This window comes from Artemia sp. Qi Xiang Cuo, chromosome 10 (assembly GCF_049724085.1).
Source record: "Artemia sp. Qi Xiang Cuo chromosome 10, ASM4972408v1, whole genome shotgun sequence".
NCBI classification, from domain to species: Eukaryota; Metazoa; Arthropoda; class Branchiopoda; order Anostraca; family Artemiidae; genus Artemia; species Artemia sp. Qi Xiang Cuo.
Genome location: NC_142803.1, coordinates 11,611,145 through 11,631,140, shown reverse-complemented (window position 1 = coordinate 11,631,140; position 19,996 = coordinate 11,611,145). Strand labels below are relative to the sequence as shown.

Sequence of the window (19,996 nt, the reverse complement as noted above, 5' to 3'; positions counted from 1 at the left end):
CATACTAGATTTTGTCTTGACAAACAGTTTCTTTTTCACAGCTTCCAATTGCAAGAATTCTCTTACATGTGTAATAGCGTCGGTCATATGTTGCGGACTGTGAAACCAAATCAAACTGCTCGTCAATTTATAGACAGGCTTCATGCCCGTGATGGAGATATGGAAGCGACTTTGTTCTGTTCAATCAAAAATCAGAGGATCTCAGCAGTATTTTCAATCTCTTTCCTATAAAGTAAAGTCAATGATTGAGCAATTGGGTCCACCGACTTAGTTTCTGACAGTTTCATGTGCTGAGTGGTACTCTCTTGAATTTATTGACTATTTACGGACTGTCCATAAGAACTTACCTGGTGTAGCAAAAATGACCCCAGCAGAATTGACGTGTCTAGATCCAGTTGCAGTTTCCATGCACTTTGACAAAAAATGGACACCTATATTTAATGAGCTAATTTGTTCAAAGACAAACCCTTTGTTTGGTAAAATTATGGATCATTTCTGGCGTATCGAGTATCAGAAACGAGCTGCGCCTCATGTACATTGTGTATTGTGGATTGAAGATGCTCCTGTTATTGGGAAATCAACAGCGTCTGAAGTGATTCAGTATATCAATAGTATTATAACTTGTGAAATACCAAATAGATTGACTAGTCCAACTCTTCACAAACTGGTCAAAGACCATCAAGTGCACCACTGTAATAAATACTGTCAAAGAAAATATAAGAGAAAAAGAGAAAGATGGGTTACGTATTGTAAGTTTGGCTTTCCTCGTCCTACAAAGGAATGAACAGAATTATATGACATCCTTGACTGCTTGGCTCATGGTACAAACCGTAAAAGGCCAAGAAAAAGAATATATCATCTGCTTCGTAGAGATGACGAGCGTTATATAAATGACTATTCTCCTGCGTTACTTATTGCTAATCAAGCAAACATTGATGTTCAATATATTGGCCATTTGGGCTCTAAATTACCGTATTACATTACCGATTACATGACTAAAGCAGAGACCGTCGAAATAGAAGCAATGTGTGAGGAAGTAAATAATGCATGCAAAAGTCTTGGTCAACGAACTATGTCCTACTTGTTGAAGTCCATAAAAACCCGTCAAGTTGGAGCAGTTGAAGCTGCTGATAGGCTTCTTGGTACTAAATTGTATAGTATTTCTAGGCAATTTAGATATATTGACCTTGCAAAAAAGAGCGAGGTGAAGAGGACACTGAGAAGGTATGAGGAGCTTGAAAACCCTGCTAAAAACGATCCACAGAGTAGTGATTTGTACATTGCCCACTGGGTTATTGATATCTACCCTAAAAGACCAGAACATATGGAAAATATCAGTCTTTTTCAGCTATTGTCTTGGTATGAACGGGAGAGTAATGGTACTGATGATAATATGATGTTAACTGACGGGTCCTTCTACCTCAGAAAAAGGCTTTTTAAACCGTATATCATACAGCACAGAAAGGTAAACCCATTTGAATTACATTAACAGACGATCATTGGAATAACAAACTATTGCATACTTTGGACTTAGTTAGCTACTTGATTGTTTGAGGCTCGTCTCTTACTATTTCAAAGAAGAAAAAGCCGTAGGCATACCTTGGAAGCTTTTCATTAAACTGACAACATTTCTTTTGGATATTGCTATGAAGCTTTGCCAAAGCATTTCTAGCCGACTTTTCAACAGCATCCGCTCTTTCAAAGAGAATTTTAATCTGTAATTTTGAATACTTTTCGTGATCCCGATAAAACATGCGTAAAATGTTTCTCAATTTACAAAGATCAGCCTGCATTTTTGCCATCTTCTTGTATTTCTGAATGTAATTTTTCCCTTTGTCCTTATGCGTTCTTCGGTACAACCTCGCAGAGAATTTAATTTTTTCATTATAGCTTTTGTCACACCAGTATCTACCCATTTTTCTGGTAGCAACTTTTTTCTTTTGTTTGTTTCGGTAATCTATATCTTTATCATACCGTTCCTTGCTCTTTTGTTTGGCTGTCTCAATTTTCCCTTCTCGATACCCCTGATCTGTAACATACCTCTGTTTTGCTCTGTCATATTTCATTTTCTTAAATTCTGGATTACAAGACATCTTAGTAGCAATCCTTACGCGTTCTCGAGCTTTATTGCGTTCGGTGGCATTTTTATCTCTTTTAAATAAACTTTTCATATATTTCAGGATGTTAGCTTTATTTTTTGTGTGGTAAAGTTTTTTATTAGTAGAAACTTGTATTGCTCTATTTTGATAGTTTTTTTGGTTATTTTTTCTTTTTTCCTTTCAAGCGAGACCATATTTTTTCAAGGTTTAAAATTATTAAGTACACAATACCCCGTGTCGAGTATCTAAAACCTAGCATAAAAAAAACTAATTTTTAAACTTTCAGGTATTTATCTTGTTTGAATTACAAAATTAGTATTATTGGTTAGACACCATAAATATTTTTACAGTTTACATGATAAGTTTAGCGATTCTGGACTGAAAACTAAAATAATTGCAATTATAAGACAATAATATGGAGATACGTACTTTACGGGTTACAAACCAAAAAAAGTTTGGTTCCAGGATACAATAATAACTTTGAACTGAGATGAAAAAAAATTTTCTTCCAGGAGACAAAAAGTAAAACTAATTATAAAATTTTCATGTATTTTTGTCGTTTAAATTAAGAAATTATTATTACTGATTAGGCATCATAGATATTTTTGCAGTTTACATAATAATTTTAGCAATTAAGCCAAAAAAGAAAATTTTGGTTCCAGGAGTTTCGGTTACTCTTGAGACAAGTAGCTATTATTACTATAGAGTTCATTACCATGAACTGTTTGATTGCTTCAAAATTCAAATATCTTTGAAAAAACTGCAGCATGAAAATACATCAAAAATGCAATTTTTTTGACAAAATTGATTCTACTTTAATAAAGTATTTTATTTTTAATTACAAAAGGCACTAGATGTTGCAATTTCCTTTAAAATGAGCTATTATACAGCTCTCTATGATTTTCCAGTGCCCAGCTGGCTGAGAAGGAAAATCAAGCGGAAAGAAAAAAATATCCCGTTTGTGGAGAATAACGTGGTAAAAGTCAATTTGCTTGATTTTCAAACCAATATATTTTCTTTGTTATTCAAGCCAAAGGGTGGTAAGTTTCCTTTATAGAGGTTTCGGACAAGGCGAATCTAATGGTGTACTTTTTGTTTTGATCTGACTCTTTTTTTAGGAGTTGGGGGGTTTTATATTTCTTTACATTGGAGGTGATCGTCTCTTACTATGTTGCTAGCTACCGCTGCAACCCGGATCAAATCTTACCGCTGGTATACGATTATGTTTGAAAGACTGCAGTGTGAAAAGATATCAAAAATGCTGTATTTGGTGGAAAAATTTATTCTCTTTTAGAAATAATTTATTTTAGTTACTATAGATTTTTAACCCAATTAATTTCCTTTAAAATGAGCCATTGAACAACTATCTACGATGTTCCAGTGCCAAGCTATCTCTGAATACAAAGAAAAAAAATATCCCGTTTAGGCAGAATGTTGTAGTAACTGCCACTTTTCTTGATTTTCAAGCCAATATATTTCCCTTGCTGTTCAAGCCAAGGGACAGAAAGTTTACTATACAGGGTTTTCGGACAAGGCGGTTCTAATGGTGTACTTTTTGTTTTGATCTGACTCCTTTTTTAGGAACTATAGGTTTTTATATTTCTTAACATTGGACGTGATCTTCTCTTACTAGGTTGCTAGCTACCGCTGCAACCCGGAAAAAAAAATATCCCGTTTAGGCAGAATGTTGTAGTAGCTGCAACTTTTCTTGATTTTCAAGCCAATATATTTCCCTTGCTGTTCAAGCCAAGGGACAGAAAGTTTACTATACAGGGGTTTCGGACAAGGCGGTTCTAATGGTGTACTTTTTTTTTATCTGACTCCATTTTTAGGAGCTATGGGTTTTTATATTTCTTAACATTGGACGTTATCGTCTCTTACTAGGTTGCTAGCTACTGCTGCAACCCGGATACCACTTAAACCCGGATTATGTAATTAATAGGTTGCTAGCTACTGCTGCAACCTAGATATTCTTATTTATGCTACTATGGGCTAAGGTTTGTTCTTTCATGTAAAACTAGCCAAACATTTTTAAGTCTGATGAAGATTTAACTAATGTGATTTAACTAATTGACTTCAACCACGTTATTCTCCACAAACGGGATATTTTTTTTTTCTTTCTTTTGTTTCCAGAGATCGTCTCTTACTAGGTTGCTAGCTACCGCTGCAACCCGGATTTGTCTTTCTCTGCTCGCAACTGTCACAATGCATTGTGGGTTACACATCCCTGATGTTAGCTACCTTATCAAGGCTCTCACAAAATAATTTTATTATTGTATTTTCATCCAAAGAAACTCTAATATTGCTATCACCGTAGATGACGTCTTGACTATTACGACAGAGTCTACTTGACACTTCTTCTAAATAATGACTTGATTCCTTGTACGAGCCCTCGACTTTTAGTAGATTAATATGTTGTATAATCTTCGATTTTGATACTGCCTTATATACGCTATTAATGAAACAGGTCAAGACAGGAAAATGTGGAGCTAGTGCCCTTAGAGAACGCAAATAGCTCTGACATCCCTCATTTGGGCTACAGTACAACGAATGCCCATGCTTTCTTGTGTCCCTGTAATTGATTTCACAATAATCCAAGCCGCCAAGGTAGAAATTAACCACTTTGTCAGTTGAAAATTTTAATGCTTTATTATTTTCAAGGATATCAAAAAGAATTTAACATAATTCAATATCCGTCGGATAGATCTTGCAGATATCAGGGTGACATTGCCAAGTAACCTGCTGCCCAATTTTTGGTTTTGAATGTTTACTCAGATTGTAATTGGTGACTTCAGCCATCATAATTTCCTTGTCAGATCTAGTTTCAGAACATTTTTCAATAGTTACCTCGTACTTTTCAGGACAGTTTGTTCTACTACACAGAGCACTTTTTGCCAAATATTCAGTAGAACTAAAAGAACTGTTTAAAACACAGTTAGAAATACTTTTTTCTTGAGTCGGTGTTCCAGGAATTTGTTCTAAATCATTAGTCTTACAAACACATATGCTAATAACCCTAACAGGCTCGTTTTCACCATAATTGAAAATTATTTTTTCCTTCGCTGTCGATAGGTAAGCTTGTATATATATATTTATTGCTGCTACATAAACTGCAATTGCTCCTTCCAAAATTAATATACGAATTTTCTAAGAAGTACGGCTCCATATATTTACTGTGTTATCGAACATTTTCCATTGCATCTATAAACTGTTTCGCAGTTGCCAGTCCATACCTTGGAAGCTTTTCATTAAACTGACAACATTTCTTTTGGATATTACTATGAACCTATGCCAAAGCATTTCTAGCCGACTTTTCAACATCATCCGCTCTTTCAAAGATAATTTTAATCTGTAATTTTGAATAATTTTCGTGATCCTGGTAAAACATGCGTAAAATGTTTCTCAATTTACGAAGATCAGCCCGCATTTTTGCCATCTTCTTGTTTTTCTGAATGTAATTTTTCCCTTTACACAGTTAGAAATGCTTTTTTCTTGAGTCGGTGTTCCAGGAATTTGTTCTAAATCATTAGTCTTACAAACACATATACTAATAACCCTAACAGGCTCGTTTTCGCCATAATTGAAAAACATTGCTTTTCCTTCGCTGTTGATAGGTATGCTTGTATATATATATTTATTGCTGCTACATAAACTGCAATTGCTCCTTCCAAAATTAATATACGAATTTTCTAAGAAGTACGGCTCCGTATATTCACTGTGTTGTCGAACATTTTCCATTGCAACTATAAACTGTTCCGCAGTTGCCAGTCCATGCCTTGGAAGCTTTTCATTAAACTGACGCCATTTCTTTTGGATATTACTATGAAGCTTTGCCAAAGCATTTCCAGCCGACTTTTCAACATCATCCGCTCTTTCAAAGATAATTTTAATCTATAATTTTGAATACTTTTCGTGATCCTGGTAAAACATGCGTAAAATATTTCTCAATTTACGAAGATCAGCCCGCATTTTTTCCATCTTCTTGTATTTCTGAATGTAATTTTTCCATTTGTCCTTATGCGTTCTTCGGTACAACCAAGCAGAGAATTTAATTTTTTTCATTATAGCTTTTGTCACCCCAGTATCTACCCATTATTCTGGTAGCAACTTTTTTCTTATGTTTGTTTCGGTAATCTTTATCGTTATCATACCGTTCCTTGCTCTTTTGTTTGGCTGTCTCAATTTTCGCATGTCCATAATCTTCATCACTGTGATAACACATCTTGCTGTTTTGTTTTGCTCTCTCAATTATTACTTCTCGATACGCCTTGTCAGTTGAATACCTTTGCTTTTTTCTTTTCAAGATGTTGTCTCTGTTTTTTGTATAGTACCGTTTTTTTAAATTACGTATAACTCGCTTAGAAGGCACCTTATTACATAACAAGAAATAATATTTTCATCTAATTAACACTTCTTATAACTCGTATCGAGTATCCATAACCTAACAAAAAATAAAACTAATTTTTTAATTTTCAGGTATTTTGTTAGTTTGAATGAAAAGATTAAAATTATTGCTCAGATATCATAAATATTTTTGCAGTTTACATAATAACTTTAGCGATTCTAAACTGAAAAATAAAATATATATTAAAAAATGGAATTTTTTGGTCTGAAACTACATAGTCAATCCCACATCGGGTAGTTAGAACCTAACAAAAAATAAAACTAATTTTAACATTTTAAGGTATTTTTCTAGCTTGTATTGAAATATTCAAACTATTGCTCGGATACCATGGATATTTTTGCAGTTTACACAAGCTGCAAAGAACGCACAGGCTGATCTTTGTTAATTGAGAAAAATTTTACGAATATTTTACCGGGATTACGAAAAATATTCAAAATTAAAGATTAAAATTATCTCTGAAAGAATAGATTTTGTTGAAAAGTCAGCTAGAGATGCTTTCGCAAAACTTCATAGTAATATCCAAAAGAAATGTTGCATGTTTAGTGAAAAGCTTCCAAGGAATGGACCGGCAACTGTGGAACAGTTTACAGATGTAATGGGAAATCTTATACATCACTGTGAATATATGGAGGCATAATTTTCCTTTATTTAGTTTCAGCTTAAATTCGATGATCGAGCCTTTATGTAATGCTAACTACATCCAGCGTCCATGACGTCATTGATCAATATTATGTATAAGAAATTCAGTTTTTCGTAAAAAATAATTAATGAAAAAAAATTAAGAACAATTGGCACTAGATCTAGAGATTTCCTTCAAAATGAGCCATTGAACAACTCTCTACGATGTTCCGGTGCCAAGCTATCTCTGGAAACAAAAGAAAGAAATAAAAAAAATATCCCGTTTGTGGAGAATAACGTGGTTAAAGTCAATTTTCTTGATTTTCAAGCCAATATATTTCCTTTGCTGTTCAAGCCAAATGACAGAAAGTTTCCTATACAGGGGTTTCGGACAAGGCGGTTCTAATGGTGTACTTTTTGTTTTGATTTGACTGCTTTTTTAGGAGCTATGGTTTTTTTTTTTCTTAACATTGGACGTGATCGTCTCTTACTAGGTTGCTAGCTACCACTGCAACCCGGATTATACAGCTCTCTATGATTTTCCAGTGCCCAGCTAGTTGAGGAGAAAGAAAGAGCGGAAAGAAAAAAATATCCCGTTTGTGGAGAATAACGTGGTTAAAGTCAATTTTCTTTATTTTCAAGCCAATATATTTTCTTTGTTATTCATGCCAAAGGGCGGTAAGATTCCTTTTTAGGGTTTTCGGGCAAGGTGGTTCTAATGGTGTACTTTTTGTTTTGATCTGACTCTTTTTTTTAGGAGTTAGGGGGTTTTATATTTCTTAACATTGGACCTGATCGTCTCTTACTAGGTTGCTAGCTACCGCTGCAACCCCGATTTAAATAATCATCTATATAATGATTCATTTTATTACTTCAGTTACTGTGGGCTACAGTTCGTTGCTTAAGGTAATTTTAATATAACTACCACTGCAAATTTACTATAGAATAGGCTTCTAATCGTTCTTCACTTTGTCTCTTACTATGTTCATAGCTACTGCTGCAACCCGGAAAGCTATTCAGATTTATGTAAAATCAAATATAACCTCGTATGACGTCGCAGCTAAGCAAAGGGGTCTAAGAGGCTGGCGTTAGCCACCAGTATCTTCGGAGGCGTGGGTTCGAATCCCACCGCTACCAGTATTTTATACCAAAGCAAACAAATAAATTGTTTGAGTCTTAAATTATAATCTTAGTTACTATGGGCTGAAGCTCGTTCCTTGCTGTAACTATGGACTAAAGTTCGTTCTTTAATGCAATCTTACTAGGTTGCTAGCTACCGCTGCAACCCGGATTGACAGATCAGATTATGTAAAACTTGATTACAAACAGGAAAAAGCCTACGGCTTTTTCTTCTCTGGAGTAGTAAGAGACGACTCTCAAAGAATCAGGCAGCTACCTAAGTCCAATGTATGCAATGGTTTGTTATTCCAACGATTTTCTTTTAATGTAACTACCATTGCAACTCGGAATATATTATAGATTTGAGTTAGTATTAGCGAGAGTTCGTTCTTTACTATAAAATATGATATTATTTCATGACGTCTTCAGAAACAACAACATAATGTCGTGTTTTTCTATTCACGTCATAGCTCTAATAAAACTATAAAGACATTCATTATTTATCTAGTAGGGTTTCAGACAAGGTGGTTCTAATGATGTACTTTTGTTTTAATCTGACACTATGTTTAGGAGCTCTGGGATTTTATATTTCTTAGCATTGGACTGATCGTCTCTTGTTAGGTAGCTAGCTAGTCCTGCAACCCTGATTGACATATATATTTATGAGAGGCAGCCTGGTCTTGTCGTCCGAGGTGCTGGTGTTAGCCACCAGTCTCTTCGGAGGCGTGGGTCCAAATCTTACCGCTGGTATACAATTATTATTTATGTACAAAAATCAAATATCTTTGAAAAGACTGCAGCATGAAAAGACATCAAAAATGCAGTTTTTGGTGGAAAAATCTTTTCTCTTTTAGAAATAATCTATTTTAGTTACTAAAGATTTTTAACCCAATTAATTTACTTTAAAATGAGCTATTGAAAAACTCTCTATAATGTTCCAGTGCCAAGCTATCTGTGGAAAAGAAACAAAAAAAATATGCCGTTTGTGGAGAATAACGTGGTTAAAGTCAATTTTCTTGATTTTCAAGCCAATATATTTCCCTTGCTGTTCAAGCCAAATGACAAAAAGTTATCTATACATGGGTTTCGGACAAGGCGGTTCTAATGGTGTACTTTTTGTTTTGATCTGACTCTTTTTTAGGATTTAGGGGTTTTTATATTTCTTAACATTGGACGTGATCGTCTCTTACTAGGTTGCTAGCTACTTCTGCAACCCGGATTCTTTGGAAAATTTCATTTCCTCGGAAATTTTTCAGGCTTTTTTCTTTAGCTGAATTTTTCTAGCTTGAATTGAAATATTCAAACTATTGCTCGGATACCATGGATATTTTGCTGTTTACACAAGCTGCAAAGAACGCACAGGCTGATCTTTGTAAATTGAGAAAAATTTTACGGATATTTTACCGGGATTACGAAAAATATTCAAAATTAAAGATTAAAATTATCTCTGAAAGAATGGATTTTGTTGAAAAATCAGCTAGAGATGCTTTCGCAGAACTTCATAGTAATATCCAAAAGAAATGTTGCATGTTTAGTGAAAAGCTTCCAATGTATGGACCGGCAACTGTGGAACAGTTTACAGATGTAATGGGAAATCTTATACATCACTGTGAATATATGGAGGCATAATTGTCATTTACTTAGTTTCACCTTAAATTCGATGATCGAGCCTTTTATGTACTAACTACATCCAACGACTATGACGTCATTGATCAATATTGTATATAAAAAATTAAGTTTCCGTAAAAAATAATTAATTTAAAAAAAAACAAGTATAAATAGCAGTAGAGCTAGAGATTTCCTTTTAAATGAGCCATTGAACAACTCTACGATGTTTCAGTGCCAAGCTATCTGTGGAAAAGAAGAAGAAAAAAAAAATATCCCGTTTGTGGAGAATAACGTGGTCAAAGTCAATTTTCTTGATTTTCAAGCCAATATATTTTCTTTGTTATTCAAGTCAAAGGGTTATAAGTTTCCTTAATAGGGGTTTCGGACAAGGCGGTTCTAATGGTGTACTTTTTGTTTTGATCTGACTCTTTTTTTAAGAGTTAGGGTTTTTATATTTATCAACATTGGACTTGATCGTCTCTTACTAGGTTGCTAGCTACCGATGCGACCCGGATTCTTTGGAAAATTTCATTTCCTCGGAAATTTATCAGGCTTTTTGCTTTAGCTGTTCGGGTTTATTTCAAATCAAATTTAACCTTGTATGACGTCACACACCACAGACCTCTTTTTCTTTTCCCTGCTGCAACAGTTACTATGAGATAGACTTCGGTCCTTATTCTAATCCTTTATGTAAACTTTGAGCTAAGGTTCGTTCTTTATTATATTAACAACCCAGATTATGTAAACTCTGATTGCAAACAGGAAAATTGGAGTAGTAAGAGACGACTCTCAAAGAATCAGGCAGCTAACTAAGTCCAATGTATGCAATGGTTTGTTCTTCAAATGATCGTCTTTTAATATATGAAAAGACTGCAGTATGAAAATACATCAAAAATGCAATTTTTTTGACAAAATTGATTCTACTTTAAAAAGTATTTTATTTTTAATTACAAAAGTGACTAGATGTTGCAATTTCCTTTAAATTGAGCTATTATACAGCTCTCTATGATTTTCCAGTGCCCAGCTAGTTGAGGAGGAAAATCAAGCGGAAAGAAAAAAATATCCTGTTTGTGGAGAATAACGTGGTTAAAGTCAATTTTCTTGATTTTCAAGCCAATATATTTCCCTTGCTGTTCAAGCCAAATGACAAAAAGTTATCTATACATGGGTTTCGGACAAGGCGGTTCTAATGGTGTACTTTTTGTTTTGATCTGACTCTTTTTAAGGATTTAGGGGTTTTTATATTTCTTAATATTGGACGTGATCGTCTCTTACTAGGTTGCTAGCTACTTCTGCAACCCGGATTCTTTGGAAAATTTCATTTCCTCGGAAATTTTTCAGGCTTTTTTCTTTAGCTGAATTTTTCTAGCTTGAATTGAAATATTCAAACTATTGCTCGGATACCATGGATATTTTGCTGTTTACACAAGCTGCAAAGAACGCACAGGCTGATCTTTGTAAATTGAGAAAAATTTTACGGATATTTTACCGGGATTACGAAAAATATTCAAAATTAAAGATTAAAATTATCTCTGAAAGAATGGATTTTGTTGAAAAATCAGCTAGAGATGCTTTCGCAGAACTTCATAGTAATATCCAAAAGAAATGTTGCATGTTTAGTGAAAAGCTTCCAATGTATGGACCGGCAACTGTGGAACAGTTTACAGATGTAATGGGAAATCTTATACATCACTGTGAATATATGGAGGCATAATTGTCATTTACTTAGTTTCAGCTTAAATTCGATGATCGAGCCTTTATGTACTAACTACATCCAACGACTATGACGTCATTGATCAATATTGTATATAAAAAATTAAGTTTTTCGTAAAAAATAATTAATTTAAAAAAAAATAAGCACAAATAGCACTAGATCTAGAGATTTCCTTTAAAATGAGCCATTGAACAACTCTACGATGTTTCAGTGCCAAGCTATCTGTGGAAAAGAAGAAGAAAAAAAAATATCCCGTTTGTGGAGAATAACGTGGTCAAAGTCAATTTTCTTGATTTTCAAGCCAATATATTTTCTTTGTTATTCAAGCCAAAGGGTTATAAGTTTCCTTAATAGGGGTTTCGGACAAGGCGGTTCTAATGGTGTACTTTTTGTTTTGATCTGACTCTTTTTTTAAGAGTTAGGGTTTTTATATTTATTAACATTGGACTTGATCGTCTCTTACTAGGTTGCTAGCTACCGATGCGACCCGGATTCTTTGGAAAATTTCATTTCCTCGGAAATTTATCAGGCTTTTTGCTTTAGCTGTTCGGGTTTATTTCAAATCAAATTTAACCTTGTATGACGTCACACACACCACAGACCTCTTTTTCTTTTCCCTGCTGCAACAGTTACTATGAGATAGACTTCGGTCCTTATTCTAATCCTTTATGTAAACTTTGAGCTAAGGTTCGTTCTTTATTATATTAACAACCCAGATTATGTAAACTCTGATTGCAAACAGGAAAATTGGAGCAGTAAGAGACGACTCTCAAAGAATCAGGCAGCTAACTAAGTCCAATGTATGCAATGGTTTGTTCTTCAAATGATCGTCTTTTAATATATGAAAAGACTGCAGTATGAAAATACATCAAAAATGCAATTTTTTTGACAAAATTGATTCTACTTTAAAAAGTATTTTATTTTTAATTACAAAAGTGACTAGATGTTGCAATTTCCTTTAAATTGAGCTATTATACAGCTCTCTATGATTTTCCAGTGCCCAGCTAGTTGAGGAGGAAAATCAAGCGGAAAGAAAAAAATATCCTGTTTGTGGAGAATAACGTGGTTAAAGTCAATTTTCTTGATTTTCAAGCAAATATATTTTCTTTGTTATTCAAGCCAAAGAGTGATAAGTTTCCTTAATAGGGGTTTTGGACAAGGTGGTTCTAATGGTGTAATTTTGTTTTGATCTGACTCTTTTCTCAGGAGTTTGGGGTTTTTATATTTATTAAAATTGGACGTGATTGTCTCTTACTAGGTTGCTAGCTACCGCTGCAACCCGGAAATTCGATGATCGAGCCTTTATGTAAAAAATTATTATCATATCTTATATGTAACTTTTATTTTATAAGTCTTCGATAGTCTAATGGTAAGTATGCCCACTTGTTACCTGGGAGAAGGGGGTTCGATTCCCCGTCAGGGAGAAATTTTAATATGTTGAATTAAAAGCACTATCTTTTCAATTTAAAATTTAAAAAAGAACCTTGTTTATTTACATTCTAGCTAAAATAATGAAGATAATATGAATGAACCACAGTGTTCAGTTTCTTTGGACTTGAGTTCATTTTTTAACTATAAAAACAGAAAAAAGCCTACGGCTTTTTATTCTATTAAATAGTAAGAGACGAAACTCAAACAATCAAGTAGCTAACTAAGTCCAATGTATGGAATGGTTTGTTATTTCAGTGATCGTCTTTTAATGTAAAAATATAAATACTGTAATCTTAACTATAGTGAAGTTGCGTATGCAAGTTAGTATAGGGAAGAGTTTGATCTTTATTATATCAATTTTTACTTCTCAATACATCTGGATGGTTGAATACCTTTGCTTCTGGTTTTTCTATTATTTGATGCGGTAATCTTCATCATTGTGATAACTCTCCTTGAACTTTTGTTTGGCTGTCTCAATTTTTGCATGTCTATAATCTTCATCATTTTGATAACACATCTTGCTGTTTTGTTTTGCTCTATCAATTTTTACTTCTCGATACGCCTGGTCGATTGAATACCTTTGCTTTTCTCTTTTCAAGATACTATCTCTGTTGTCTGTGTAGTACTTTTTTTAACTTGCGTGCAGCTTGCTTTGATCTAACCATTATCTAATTAAAGAATGAGACCATTTACATCTTTGTCGTTCTTAAGTAGTAATTATGACGTCACGGCGTAATGATTTTATTGACGTCATGGCGCAATGATATTATTTCATGACGTCTTCAGAAACCACAACATAATATCGTGTTTTTCTATTCAAGTCATAGCTCTAATATAAAACTATGACCACATTCATTATTTATCTAGTAAGGTTTCAGACAAGGTAGTTCTAATGATATACTTTTGTTTTGATCTGACTCTTGGGTTTTGGGTTTTTATATTTCTTAGCATTGGACTGATCGTCTCTTGATAGGTTGCTAGCTACTGCTGCAACCCAGATTCACATATATATTATTTATCAGAGGCAGCCTGGTCGAGTGGTCCAAGGCACTGGTGTTAGCCACCAGTCTCTTCGGAGGCGTGGGTTCAAATCTTACCGCTGGTATACAATTATGTTTGAAAGACTGCAGTGTGAAAATACATCGAAAATGCAGTTTTTGGTTGAAAAATTAATTCTCTTTTAGAAATAATTTATTTTAGTTACTATAGATTTTTAACCCCATTATTTTCCTTTAAAATGAGCCATTAAACAACTCTCTACGATGTTCCAGTGCCAAGCTATGTGTGGAAAAGAAAGAAAAGAGAAAAAAAATATCCCGTTTAGGCAGAATATTGTAGTAGCTGCCACTTTTCTTGATTTTCAAGCCAATATATTTCCCTTGTTGTTCAAGCCAAGGGACTGAAAGTTTCCTATACAGGGGTTTCGAACAAGGCGGTTCTAATGGTGTACTTTTGAATTTGATCTGACTCCTTTTTTAGGAACTATGGGTTTTTATATTTCTTAACATTGGACGTGATCGTCTCTTACTAGGCTGCTAGCTACCACTCCAACCCGGATAACATGGGTTCAAATCTTACCGCTGGTATATGATTATGTTTGAAAGACTGCAGTGTGAAAAGACATCGAAAATGCAGTTTTTGGTGGAAAAATTTATTCTCTTTTAGAAATAATTTATTTTAGTTACTATAGATTTTTAACCCAATTAATTTCCTTTAAAATGAGCCATTGAACAACTCTCTACGATGTTCCAGTGCCAAGCTTTCTGTGGGAAAGAAAGAAAAGAGAAAAAAAATATCCCGTTTAGGCAGAATGTTGTAGTAGCTGTCACTTTTCTTGATTTTCAAGCCAATATATTTTTCTTGCTGTTCAAGCCAAGGGACTGAAAGTTTCCTATACAGGGGTTTCGGACAAGGCGGTTCTAATGGTGTACTTTTGAATTTGATCCGACTTCTTTTTTAGAAACTATGGGTTTTATATTTCTTAACATTGGACGTGATCGTCTCTTACTAGTTTGCTAGCTGCCGCTGCAACCGGGACTAAGTTTCAGCCATCTCTACAGCCATGATACTGATTGAAATTACATAATCCCTATTTATGTTTCAGTTAATATGGGCTAGGTGTCGTTCTTTATTGTAATAAAAAAAATTAATTAAAAAAATCAAGTACAAATAGCGCTAGATCTAGAGATTTCCTTTAAAATGAGCCATTGAACAACTCTCTACGATGTTCCAGTGCCAAGCTATCTGTGGAAAAGAAAGAAAGAAAAAAATATCCCGTTTGTGGAGAATAACGTGGTTAAAGTCAATTTTCTTGATTATCAAGCCAATATATTTTCTTTGTTATTCAAGCCGCAGGGCGGTAAGTTTCCTTTATAGGGGTTTCGGACAAGGCGGTTCTAATGGTGTACTTTTTGTTTTGATCTGACTCTGTTTTTAGGAGTTAGGGGTTTTTATATTTCTTAACATTGGACGTGATCGTCTCTTACTAGGTTGCTAGCTACCGCTGCAACCCGGAAAACCTACACTATAATTAAGTGGCGTATAAAATTTAGTATAGGCAAGAGGTCGTTCTTTATTATAAAAAAACATGGCAACAATGCTGGCTGATCTTAGTAAATTTAGAAAAATTTTACGAATTTTTTACCGGGATTACGAAAAATATTCAAAATTAAAGATTAAAATTATCTCTGAAAGAATGGATTTTGTTGAAAAGTCAGCTAGAGATGCTTTCGCAAAACTTCATGGTAATATCCAAAAGAAATGTTGCATGTTTAGTGAAAAGCTTCCAAGGTATGAACCGGCAACTGTGGAACAGTTTATAGATGTAATGGGAAATTTTATAGATCACTGTGAATATATGGAGGCATAATTGTTCTTTACTTAGTTTCAGCTTTAATTCGATGATCCAGACTTTATGTACTAACTACATCCAAAGACTATGACGTCATTGATTAATATTGTATATAAAAAATTAAGTTTTTCGTAAAAAAAATTAATTAAAAAAAATGAAGTACAAATAGCGCTAGATCTAGAGATTTCCTTTAAAATGAGCCATTGAACAACTCTCTACGATGTTCCAGTGCCAAGCTATCTGTGGAAAAGAAAGAAAAAAATATCCCGTTTGGGGAGAATAACGTGGTAAAAGTCAATTTTCTTTATTTTCAAGCCAATATATTTTCTTTGTTATTCAAGCCAAAGAGCGGTAAGTTTCCTTTATAGAGGATTCGGACAAGGCGGTTCTAATGGTGTACTTTTTGTTTTGATCTGACTCTTTTTTTAGGAGTTGGGGGGTTTTATATTTCTTAACATTGGAGGTGATCGTCTCTTACTAGGTTACTAGCTACCGCTGCAACCCGGATCTGCTTGGAACAGGAGTCAATGTCTGTGGTGGGTACATTGGTGATGAAAACCCGATGTAAAGCTTTCGCAGGCTGTGGGAGGGGGGGGGGGCCAAACACTCTGAGATGGAAGCACAGATTTGTACTGTTCCATAACACTGTCAATCTTATCCGTGTATTCGTTAACTTTCACACACAAGGTTGTAAAAGTGTCTTGTGGAATGTTCGGTACTTCGGATAATTTCCAAATGGTGAACCGTGTCTTAAACTCAGTTACAGAGCTCAATAGTTTCACAGTATCATACATATCACTGGCTAGCGTTTCTCTCGAAGCTTGACTACGCCTTTCTTTCACATACTGCTCACCAAAACTGTCTGCTATCTTGTTCAGTTTTTCATGGTTTTTGCGAAGAATCTCCCTCGTAAAAAATTTCACAGCTGTAATCACGGCTGCATCTTTCGTTACGCTATCTTGATATCGCAACGCCATTTTTTTTTTTTTTTTTTTTTTTTTTTTTTGTCAATTACTATTGCTTTATTTGGATAAGTTATAATTAGAAAACAATAACCGGTTCCAAATTAGTCATATAACAGTGCTATATTCATCTGTGGCTCCTATTGGCACAGCATCGGCCAGCAATGCCTTGAATATTTTCTATTCAGACAGCTGCTTTAGATCCTTCAAAAATTCTTCTGGGCTTATTATGTGGGTGGATCCAATGATAACTTCCCAAGTATTAATAGCTTTCGTAACTTCGTAAGAACAACGAATCTATGAAAATGTGGCACCGCCAACGATGAAAACTATCAGCCGTGGAACGTTTTTCATATTTTGCTGTGATCTGTCCTTATGCCACTGTCCATAACGAGCACTGGTGGGTATTCCTCTAGCACCAGTCGATGCAGCTCGTCCAGCAAGATAAGGAAAATGCTCTCCATCAAGTTTATCATCAATGGCATCCTCCATAACATCCTTGATAATAGGAGTTCAACGGGACATCTGGTAAGTCTGCTCTCTTTCCTTGCGATTTGGACACCACTGCTTTCTACGACCTCCCTCATTGATGACACAGAACCCAAGGTTTGTCATGTTGGTGATGATGGGTCGTTCAGGGTCTGGTATTGCCGCATGTTGAATAAGTTTAGTCAGATTTTCTCCAGATATTCCGTTTTTCGACAAAATGTAGAGGAGTATTATATGAATCTTGTCCATGGGAGAAACATTTTCTTCAAGAAGCAAAGGAACAATTAGTCGCATTGGATCTTTGACTTTCTCTCCTTCAGCGTCAACACCCATTGCCAAGTCCTGTTCAACTTTACAAAGACGACTGACTTCACTCTCGTATTTATTCATACAGTCTTCAGCTAGATTCAGGAGTGAAGAGTAGTTACTTAGCTCCTTTTGATACTGTGGCATTTTCTTGATCATCATAGATAGATCACGAATTGATGACTTGTCACCAGCAGTCAGACTCTTCTTTGAATCAACAAAAGTCTTCAAGTTCTTCGTAATGTTTTGCGAAACTACTGCAATGTGCTGATGCCGTAGTTCTTTCCACTGGTCATCATTTTCATCAAGAACGACATCTTTTTCCACACCTGAATTCAAGTACTTGTAGACATCATTTTCAATGGGAAACAAATCATATGCCATGGCTTGAAATGTGAGTTCATGCAACAGAGGTGAGACGCCATCAACCCCACGATCAACGATTAAAAGTTGTGAACGGGACTTCTCAGGGCCATCTCCCATTGTAGGCTCATCTGCTTTGTAACCATCAAGCTTGTGCTGAACAATTTTGGCGAATTCAATATTTCTCTCTTTATCAGCTCGATATCTCAAAGCAGGATATTCCCCTAATGTAGCACAAAGGGTGGCAATTTTCTCTGCCATTCTTTCCATTGCAGCAGTCCTTTGCGAGGCTTTGTTTTGATTATAGTAACATTGGAAACCATCAGGAAAATCAAGTGAAAAGACCTGACTTTCATATGGAAGGAAAGCAATGTTGATTTCTTTCAAAGTTTTTATATACTTTCCAGAGATGTGCTTGCAAAGTTCGTTAAAGAGCTCTTCTGGCCAGGCTTCAGTAAAATATACATGAGCAGTACTGAGTTCTCCCTGGACATCCAAAATCTGCGATGAGAGGTTTTATAGAATCGTTTGTAGGAGTCAAAAGATAAACCGCTTCCAAATGACGTGGCTCCCTACTTTTGTTTATATCCTCAACAATTGTGATTCCTTCTGAGAAAATTTCCTGCATTTTACAGCAGGCAGACACCATTCTCATTGAAAGCCGATAAACAACAAGAACTCTCCAATTTGTGTCATTCTGTTTACTTTTGAGTACTTCGTTCATAATTTTTTGTCCGACAAGATTCTTTAAAGCCATTTTCATTTAGAAAATTTAGTTGAATGTTTATGTCACGTATGAAGTATCAAAAACCTAACAAAAAATTAAACTAAATTTTAAATTTTCAGGTATTTTTCTAGTCTAAATTAAAAGAATAAAACTATTATTCAGACACCATAAATATTTTTGCAGTTTATAACTTTAGCGAATCTGAACTAAAAACGAAAATAAAATAAAATTTTTCAATTTTTACGTCACGTCGGTAATTAATTCATATATGGTTATTAGTACACAATAGGTTTTAGATATTACGTCGTGTCACTTATTACGTCATATATGATTAGTAGATAATCGGTAAAATGTTCGTTCTTTATTATAACACCCACCATTCCTCCAAACACATCCAATCAAAATTTTCAGATAGCCATTTTGCTCAACGTAGTAAAAATTTCTGGAAATTAGGTCTTTGAGAATGACACCTTCCCCCCCTAGCACTCAGGGCAAGGTTTTTAAGTTATGCCCTGAAGCATTTACGATTGTTACTGAACTTTTTTTCCTAGAAACTTTAAAGGGGCTCATTTGATTGGAAATTGAAAGGGCGAGGGCCATTTTTGATAGTTTAAAGTGATAGGAGAGCGACTACCATCCCTCTCACGCCCACCATTTCCCCAAACACATCCAATCAAAATTTTGAGATAGCCACTTTGTTTAACGTAGTTGAAAGTTCTGAAAATTTGGTTTAGAGGATGACAACCACCCTAACAGACCTAAAGGTAAAGTTTCTAATTTACGCCCTTGGGGCATAGAAGGTGCTTATAGAAATTGTTGTCGTTTCTAAAAGGGCTCATTTGACTGGAAATTGAAAAGCCTAGTGGCGTTTTAAATAGTAGATAGTGATTTGAAGGCTTGACAAATTTATATTACAGATTGTAGTGGGTATAATTTATTATTTTTTGTTGTTGTTATTGTTTAGACCAGGCAACTTCGTATCGAAGGAGTTGTTGTGGGAACTTTGAAAAGGGCTTATTAAATTGAAAATAGAAAGGGCTGATGCCCTTTCTAATAGTCGAAAGTGATTGGAGGGCAACTAATCCCCCTTCCACTCCCATCCGACCACCCCCACCCCACCCAATGCCCCTATATTTTTAAAAAAAAAATTTTCCATAAGATTAAATTAAATGTACTGCGTTAGTGCTAATTCCTAATAAGGCGTCTCAGCAGTATCCCAGCAACGACTGAGAGTACTATGTCGGAACTATCGGGGCTACTTCTCCTATTATGATTTAACCAAATCAAAATAGCGTTGGTGTATC

The 19,996-nt window shown here is 34.8% G+C and overlaps 1 pseudogene; it reads right to left on the bottom strand.

Annotated features, from left to right (window-relative positions):
- Positions 1-16,860: 16,860 nt before the first annotated feature.
- Positions 16,861-18,722, bottom strand: LOC148947470 (protein ROP pseudogene; annotated as a pseudogene).
- Positions 18,723-19,996: the final 1,274 nt, after the last annotated feature.